At 39.2% G+C, this 9,300-nt stretch overlaps 1 non-coding gene across 1 annotated transcript; it reads left to right on the top strand.

Annotated features, from left to right (window-relative positions):
• The first annotated feature begins 8,826 nt into the window (after window positions 1-8,826).
• LOC127741345 (small nucleolar RNA R71) lies at window positions 8,827-8,934 on the top strand. The gene has a single exon (XR_008002297.1). It is a non-coding gene; the product is annotated as a small nucleolar RNA R71 (small nucleolar RNA).
• Window positions 8,935-9,300: the final 366 nt, after the last annotated feature.

The following is a 9,300-nucleotide window of genomic DNA, read 5'->3' as shown; positions in this document are numbered from 1 at the left end:
TGTAGACATCCTAATCTACTTCCTTATCATGTACTGTGTCAGCAATTTGTAAAAATTGTGCTAGAAACTCTGTAGGTTCTTCCTGTGGAAGACCGGAATACTGGCAGTTTTGCTGCACCATGATAATGAGCTGAGGATTCAACTCAAAGCTACTAACTCCAATGGAGGGTATACAGATACTACTCCCATATGAAGCAGTAGTAGGGTTAGCATATGACCCCAGAGTCCTCTTGGATTGTTCATTCCCACTTAGTTCCATAATGGAATAAAGGAGATGATATGTATGTTAATATTATTTATTTTATAAAAATTTATTTTATAAAATAAAATAAAAACGAAATAAACAAAAGAAATTGAAAATATTTTGAAATTGAAATCTGAATTTCAATATAAAAATTTCAAAAAATGTAGTTTAAAATTAGTTAAGAAAGATATATTTTTTTTTGAATTTTGAATTTTATGATGAAAGAGAAAAATACACAAAAGATACCAAACTTAAAAATTTTAAGATCAAAACACAATAAAGACTCAAGAACACCAAGAACAAAAGAAAGAACACCAAACTTAAAATTTTTAGAAAACCAAGATAAATTTTCGAAAATTATGAAAAGATTAACAAGAAAATACCAAACTTAAAGTTTGGCACAAGATTAAATCAAGAAAAATTATTTTTGAAAAAGATTTTAAAGAAGATACCCAATTATCAAGAACAACTACTAAAGCTCTAGCAAAATGGGCAGCAACTTCAATGTTGATTTTAAAAATTTTCAAGTGCATACAAAATATGCAATTGACACCAAACTTAGAACAGGATACTAAACTTACGAAAAAATTTAAAAATTCATAAAGAAAAAAAAATATTTTTGAAAATTTTTGAAAAGAAATTATCCTATCAGAATTTAATGACTCTTATAACAACAGAAATAAATTATTCCTAATCTAAGAAATAAAATATGCCTTCAATTGTTCAAACTCAACAATCCCCGGCAACGGCGCCAAAAACTTGGTGCACAAAATTGCATTCACACTTTTTGCAATCCGCACAACTAACCAGCAAGTGCACTGGGTCGTCCAAGTAATACCTTACGTGAGTAAGGGTCGATCCCACGGAGATTATTGGTTTGGAAAAATAAAAGAGAATAAAATCGTTACTTGTTGTGCAGTAATGAGAAATATGTTGGAGTTTTGGAGATGCTTTGTCCTCTGAATTTCTGCAATGTAATATTCAACTCAATTGTTTGTAAAGCACGTCTACGGCAAGCTGTATGTAGGGTGTCACCATTGTCAGTGGCTACCTCCCATCCTCTCAGTGAAAACATTCCAGGTGCTCTGTCACAGCACGGCTAATCAGCTGTTGGTTCTCGATCATGTTGGAATAGGATCCATTGATCCTTTTGCGTTTGTCATCACGCCCAGCAATCGCGAGTTTGAAGCGCGTCACAGCCATTCAATCCTTGAATCCTACTCAGAATACCACAGACAAGGTTTAGACCTTCTGGATCCTCAAGAGTGGCCGCCATCAATTCTAGCTTATACCGCGGAGATTCTGATTAAGGAATCTAAGAGAAGTTCATTCAGTCTGATGTAGAACGGAGGTGTTGTCAGGCACATGTTCATGGGTTGAGAGAGGTGATGAGTGTCACGGATCATCACCTCTTTCATAATTAAGCACGAATAAACATCTTAGATCGGACCATACACACGTTGAGTAAAATAGAAACAATTGCATTAATTCATCGAGACGCTGCAGAGCTCCTCACCCCCAACAATGGAGTTTAGAGACTCATGCCATCAAAGAGTATGTAATTCAGATCTAAAAATGTCATGAGGTACAAGATAAATCTCTAAAAGTTGTTTAAATAGTAAACTAGTAACCTAGGTTTACAGAATATGAGTAAACTAAGATAATTGGTGCAGAAATCCACTTCTGGGGCCCACTTGGTGTGTGCTGGGGCTGAGACTAAAGCTATCCACGAGTTGAGGCCTTTCTTGGAGTTGAACTTCAAGTTATAACGTGTTTTGGGCGTTCAACTCCGGATCATGACGTGTTTCTGGCGTTTAACTCTCAACTCCGGATCATGACGTTTTTCTGGCGTTTAACTCCAGACAGCAGCATGTACTTGGCGTTCAACGCCAAGTTACGTCGTCTATCTTCGCGCAAAATATAGACTATTATATATTGCTGGAAAGCCCTGGATGTCTACTTTCCAACGCCGTTGAGAGCACGCCAATTGGACTCCTGTAGCTCCAAAAAATCTATTCCGAGTGAAGGGAGGTCAGGATCCAACAGCATCAGCAGTCCTTTTTCAGCCTAACTCAGATTTTTGCTCAACTCCCTCAATTTCAGCCAGAAAATACCTGAAATCATAGAAAAACACACAAAATCATAGTAAAGTCCAGAAATATCATTTTTGCCTAAAAACTAATAACATTCTACTAAAAACTAATTAAAACATACTAAAATCTACATGAAATTACCCCCAAAAAGCGTATAAAATATCCGCTCATCAACAACTAACCAGCAAATGCACTGAGTCGTCCAAGTAATACCTTACGTGAGTAAAGGTCGATCCCACGGAGATAGTCGGCTTGAAGCAAGCTATGGTCACCTTGTAAATCTCAATCAGGCAGATTCAAACGGTTATAAAGTTTTGATAATTAAAAGATAAATAAACAGAAAATAAGGATAGAGATACTTATGTAAATCATTGGTAGAAATTTCAGATAAGTGTATGGAGATGCTTTATCCCTCTTGAATCTCTGCTTTCCTACTGCTTTCATCCAATCATTCTTACTCTTTTCCATGGCAAGCTATATGTAGGGCATCACCATTGTCAATGGCTACTTCCCATTCTCTCAATGAAAATGGTCAAAATGCTCTGTCACAGCATGACTAATCATCTGTCGGTTCTCAATCATGTCGGAATAGAATCTAGTGATTCTTTTGCATCTGTCACTAGGCCCAACACTCGCGAGTTTGAAGCTCGTCACAGTCATTCCTTCTCAGATCCTACTCGGAATACCACAGACAAGGTTTTGACTTTCCGGATCTTAGGAATGGCCGCCAATAATTCTAGCTTATAATACGAAGACTCCGATCTTTTGGAATGGAGGCTAAGAGATACACGCTCGTTCTTAGGTAGAACGGAAGTGGTTGTCAGTCACGCGTTCATAGGTGAGAATGATGATGAGTGTCACGGATCATCACATTCATCATGTTGAAGTGTAGCGAATATCTTAGAATAAGAATAAGCATGAATTAAATAGAAGAACAATAGTACTTTGCATTAATACTCGAGGAACTGCAGAGCTCCACACCTTAATCTATGGTGTGTAGAAACTCCACCGTTGAAAATACATAAGTGATGGTCTAGGAATGGCCAAATGGCCAGCCCCCATGAAGGTCTAAAATCGCATACACTAATTAAAGATCAATCAAAAGACTCTGAATACAATAGTAAAAAGTTCTATTTATACTAAACTAGTTACTAGGGTTTACAGAAATAAGTCTAAGTGCAGAAATCCACTTCTGGGGCCCACTTTGGTGTGTGCTTGGGCTGAGCTTGAGCTTTACACGTGCAGAGGCTTCTCTTGGGGTTAAACGCCAAGTTGTAACGTGTTTTTGGCGTTTAACTCTGGTTTGTGATGTGTTTCTGGCGTTTTACTCCAGAATGCAACATGGAACTGGTGTTAAACGCCAGTTTGAGTCGTCTATACTTTAATAAAGTATGGACTATTATATATTGCTGGAAAGTCAGAATCCAACAGCATCAGCAGTTCTTTGTCAGCCTCCTATAAGATTTTTGCTCAGGTCCCTCAATTTCATCCAAAAAATACCTGAAATCACAGAAAAACACACAAACTCATAGTGAAGTCCAGAAATGTGAATTTTGCATAAAAACTAATAAAAACATCCCTAAAAGTAGCTAGATCCTACTAAAACTACCTAAAAACAATGCCAAAAAGCGTATAAATTAGCCGCTCATCACAACACCAAACTTAAATTGTTGCTTGTCCCCAAGCAACTGAAAATCAAATAGGATAAAAAAAAGAGAATATACTATAAATCTCAAAATATCAATGAATATTAGTACTAATTAGATGAGCGGGACTTGTAGCTTTTTGCTTCTGAACAGTTTTGGCATCTCACTTTATCCTTTGAAGTTCAGAATGATTGGCATCTATAGGAACTCAGAGTTCAGATAGTGTTATTGATTCTCCTAGTTAAGTATGTTGATTCTTGAACACAACTCCTTTTATGAGTCTTGGTCGTGGCCCTAAGCACTTTGTTTTCCAGTATTACCACCGGATACATAAATGCCACAGACACATGACTGGGTGAACCTTTTTAGATTGTAACTCAGCTTTGCTAAAGTCCCCAGTTAGAGGTGTCCAGAGCTCTTAAGCACACTCTTTTTTCTTTGGATCACGACTTTAACCACTCAGTCTCAAATTTTCACTTGGACCTGCATGCCACAAGCACATGGTTAGGGACAACTTTGGTTTAGCCGCTTAGGCCTGGATTTTATTTCCTTGGGCCCTCCTATCCATTGATGCTCAAAGCCTTGGATCCTTTTTATCCTTGCCTTTTGGTTTTAAGGGCTATTGGCTTTTTCTGCTTGCTTTTTCTTTTTCTTTCTCTCTTTTTTTTGCCACTTCTTTTTTTCGCAAGCTTTGTTCTTCACTGCTTTTTCTTGCTTCAAGAATCAATTTTATGATTTTTCAGATTATCAATAACATTTTTTTCATCATTCTTTCAAGAGCCAACAATTTTAACATTCATAAACAACATGATCAAAAATATGCACTGTTCAAGCATTCATTCAGAAAACAAAAAGTATTGTCACCCATCAATATAATTAAACTAATTTCAAGGATGAATTCGAAACTCATGTACTTCTTGTTCTTTTGTATTAGAAACATTTTTCATTTAAGAGAGGTGAAGGATTCATGGAATTATTCATAGCCTTAAGACATAGACACTAGACACTAACGATCATGTAATAAAGACACAAACATAGACAAACATGAGGTTCAAAAACCGAAAAACAAAGAGATAAGAACAAGGAAGTTAAGGAATGAGTCCACCTTAATGATGGTGGCGCCTTCTTCTTGAAAGACCAATGATGTCCTTCAGCTCTTCTATGTCTCTTCCTTGCCTTTGTTGCTCCTCCCTCCTAGCTCTTTGATCTTCTCTAATCTCATTGAGAATGATGGAGTGCTCTTGGTGTTCCACCCTTAATTGGTTCATGTTATGACTCAATCCTTCTATAGAAGTGTTCAGTTGTTCCCAATAGTTGTTTGGAGGAAAATGCATCCCTTGAGGCATCTCAGGGATTTCTTGATGATGAGCTTTCTCATGCGTCTCTTGAGATCCATGAATGGGCTCTCTTGTTTGCTCCATCCTCTTCTTAGTGATGGGCTTGTCCTCTTCAATGATGATGTCTCCTTCTATGACAACTCTAGCTAAGTTGCATAGATGGCAAATGAGATGAGGAAAAGCTAGCCTTGCCAAGGTGGAGGGCTTTTTGGCTACTTTGTAGAGTTCTAGAGGGATGACTTCATGAACTTCTACCTCCTCTCCAATCATGATGCTATGGATCATGATGGCCCGATCCACAGTTACTTCGGATCGGTTGCTAGTGGGGATGATGGAACGTTGGATGAACTCCAACCATCCTCTAGCCACAGGCTTAAGGTCCAGTCTTCTCAATTGAACCGGCTTGCCTTTTGAGTCACTTTTCCATTGAGCTCCTTCCACACATATGTCCATGAGGACTTGGTCCAACCTTTGATCAAAGTTGACCCTTCTAGTGTAGGGGCGTGCGTCTTCTTGCATCATAGGCAAGTTGAACGCCAACCTTATGCTCTCCGAACTGAAATCTAAGCATTTCCCTCGAACCATTGTAAGCTAATTCTTTGGGTTTGGGTTCATGCTTTGATCATGGTTCCTAATGATCCATGCGTTTGCATAGAACTCTTGAACCATTAAGATTCCGACTTGTTGAATGGGATTAGAGAGGACTTCCCATCCTCTTCTTCTAATCTCTTGTCGGATCTCTGGATATTTGCCCTTTTTGAGCTTAAAAGGGACCTCAAGAATCACCTTTTTTCTTGGCCACAACTTTATAGAAGTGGTCTTGATGGGCTTTTGAGATGAATTTCTTCATCTCCTATGACTAGGAGGTGAAAGCTTTTGCCTTCTCTTTCCTCTTTCTAGAGGTTTTTTCGGCCTTAGGTACCATAAATGGTTATGAAAAAATAAAAAAGCTATGCTTTTACCACACCAAACTTAGAATGTTGCTCGCCCTCGAGCAAAAGAAGAAAGAATACAAGAAGAAGAAGAAGATATGGAGGAGAGGGAGAGATGTGTGTATTCGGCCAAGGGGGAGAAGAGAGGGTTGTGTTGTGTAAAAATGGAGAAGGGTGGAGGGGTTTATATAGGGGAGGGAGAGGGGTATGGGTTCGATCATTTAGGGTGGGTTTGGGTGGGAAAGAGATTTTGAATTTGAAGGTAGGTGGGGTTTATGGGGAAGAGTGGATGGATGTGATTGGTGAAGGGTATAATGTTATTGGATTGTGTGAAGAAGAGAGAAGTGGGGTAGGTGGGGATCCAGTGGGGTCCACAGATCCTGAGGTGATCCTGTGTGGTCCACAGATCCTAAGGTGTCAAGGATTTCTCATCCCTGCACCCATTAGGCGTGTAAAATGCCCTCTGTATGCAATCTTGAGGTTTAACGCCAAACTGATGCTTGTTTCTGGCGTTAAACGCCCAGATGTAGCATGTTTCTGGCGTTTAACACCAACCTGATGCTTGTTTCTAGCGTTAAACGCCAGCTTGATGCTTGTTTCTGGTGTTAAACACCCAGATGTAGCATGTTTCTGGCGTTTAACACCAGCCAGACAGATGCTTGTTTCTGGCATACGCTAGACAGCTCTTCCTTCAAGGTGTGCTTTTTCTTCTGCTGTTTTTTATTCTATTTTTAATTTTTGCAATTATTTTGTGACTCCACATGATCATAAACCTAAAATATGAAATAACAATAAAAATATAGATAAATAAAGATTGGGTTGCCTCCCAATAAGCGCTTCTTTAATTTCAATAGCTTGACAGTGAGCTCTCATGGAGCTTCACAGATATTCAGAGCATGATGAGGGTCTCCCAACACCAAACTTAGAGTTTGACTGTGGGATCTTCTCAACACCAAACTTAGAGTTTGGTTGTGGCCTCCCAACACCAAACTTAAAGTTTGATTGCGGGGGCTTTGTTTGACTCTGTATTGAGAGAAGCTTTGATGCTTCCTCTCCATGGTTGCAGAGGAAGATCCCTGAGCTTTAAACACAAGGTAGTCCCTGTTCAATTGAAGGACTAGCTCTCCTTTGTCAACATCAATCACAGCTCCTACTATACCTAGGAAAGGTCTTCCAAAGATGATGCATTCATCCTCATCCTTCCCAGTGTCTAAGATTATGAAATCAGTAGGGATGTAAAGGCCTTTAACCTTCACTAACACATCCTCTACCAATCTATAAGCTTGTTTTATTGATTTGTCTGCCATCTCTAACGAGATTCTTGCAGCTTGTACCTCAAAGATCCCCAGTTTCTCCATTACAGAGAGTGGCATAAGATTTATACCTGACCCCAGGTCACACAGAGCCTTCTCAATGTTCTTGGTGCCTATGGTATAGGGTATTAAGAATTTACCAGGATCTTGTTTCTTTTGAGGTAAAGTTTGCTGAACCCATGTATTTAGTTCACTAATTTAGCAAGGGAGGTTCATCTTCCCAAGTCTCATTACCAAACAACTTGGCATTCAGCTTCATGATGACTCCTAGATATTGAGCAACTTACTCTTCAGTTACATCTTCATCCTCTTTAGAGGAAGAATAGTTCTCAAAGCTCATGAATGGCAGAAGGAAGTTTAATGGAATCTCTATGGTCTCTATATGAGCCTCAGATTCCTTTAGGTCCTCAATAGGGAACTCCTTTCTATCTGGAGGGCGTCCCATGAGGTCTTCCTTATTGGGATTCACGTCCTTCCCTTCCTCTTTGGGTTCGGCCATTTTGATTATATCAATGGCCATGCACTCTCTTTTTGGATTCTCTTCTATATTGCTTAGGAGAGTACTAGGAGGAGTTTCAGTGATTTTCTTACTCAGCTGACCCACTTGTGCCTCCAAATTTCTAATGGAGGACCTTGTTTCATTCATGAAACTTAGAGTGGCCTTCGATAGATCAGAGACTATGTTTGTTAAGCTAGAAGGGCTCTGCTCAGAATTCTCTATCTGTTGCTGAGAAAATGATGGAAAAGGCTTGCTATTGCTAAGCCTGTTTCTTCCACCATTATTAAAGCCTTGTTGGGGCATTGGTTGATCCTTCCATGAGAAATTTGGATGATTTCTCCATGAGGGATTATAGGTGTTTCCATAGGTTTCACCCATGTAATTCACCTCTACCATTGCAGGGTTCTCAGGATCATAAGCTTCTGCTTCAGAAGATGCTTCTTTAGTACTGTTGGATGTGTTTTGCAATCCATTCAGACTCTGAGAAATCATTTTGACTTGCTGAGTTAAAATTTTGTTCTGAGCCAATATGGCATTCAGAGCATCAATTTCAAGAACTCCCCTCTTTTGAGGCGTCCCATTATTCACAGGATTCCTCTCAGAGGTGTACATGAATTGGTTATTTGTAACCATGTCAATGAGTTCTTGAGCTTCTGCAGGCGTTTTCTTTAGGTGAATGGATCCACCTACAGAATGGTCCAATGACATCTTAGAGAACTCAGATAGACCATAATAGAATATATCCAAAATGGTCCACTCTGAAAGCATGTCAGAAGGACACTTTTTGGTCAACTGCTTGTATCTTTCCCAAGCTTCATAGAGGGATTCACCATCTTTTTGCTTGAAGGTCTGAACATCCACTCTAAGCTTGCTCAGCTTTTGAGGAGGAAAGAACTTGGCCAAGAAGGCCATGACCAGCTTATCCTGAGAGTCCAGGCTATCTTTAGGTTGTGAGTCCAACCATGTTCTAGCTCTTTCTCTTACGGCAAAAGGGAAAAGCATGAGCCTGTAGACTTCAGGATCTACTCCATTAGTCGTAACAGTGTCACAGATCTGCAAGAACTCAGTTAAAAACTGATAGGGATCTTCTGATGGAAGTCCATGAAACTTACAGTTCTGTTGCATTAGAGCAACTAGTTAAGGCTTCAGCTCAAAATTGTTTGCTCCAATGGCAGGGATTGAGATGCTTCTTCCATAAAAATTGGAAGTAGGTGTAGTATAATCACCAAGCATCAT

This window comes from Arachis duranensis, chromosome 8 (assembly GCF_000817695.3).
Source record: "Arachis duranensis cultivar V14167 chromosome 8, aradu.V14167.gnm2.J7QH, whole genome shotgun sequence".
NCBI classification, from domain to species: Eukaryota; Viridiplantae; Streptophyta; class Magnoliopsida; order Fabales; family Fabaceae; genus Arachis; species Arachis duranensis.
This window is presented reverse-complemented; position numbering and strand designations above follow the sequence as displayed.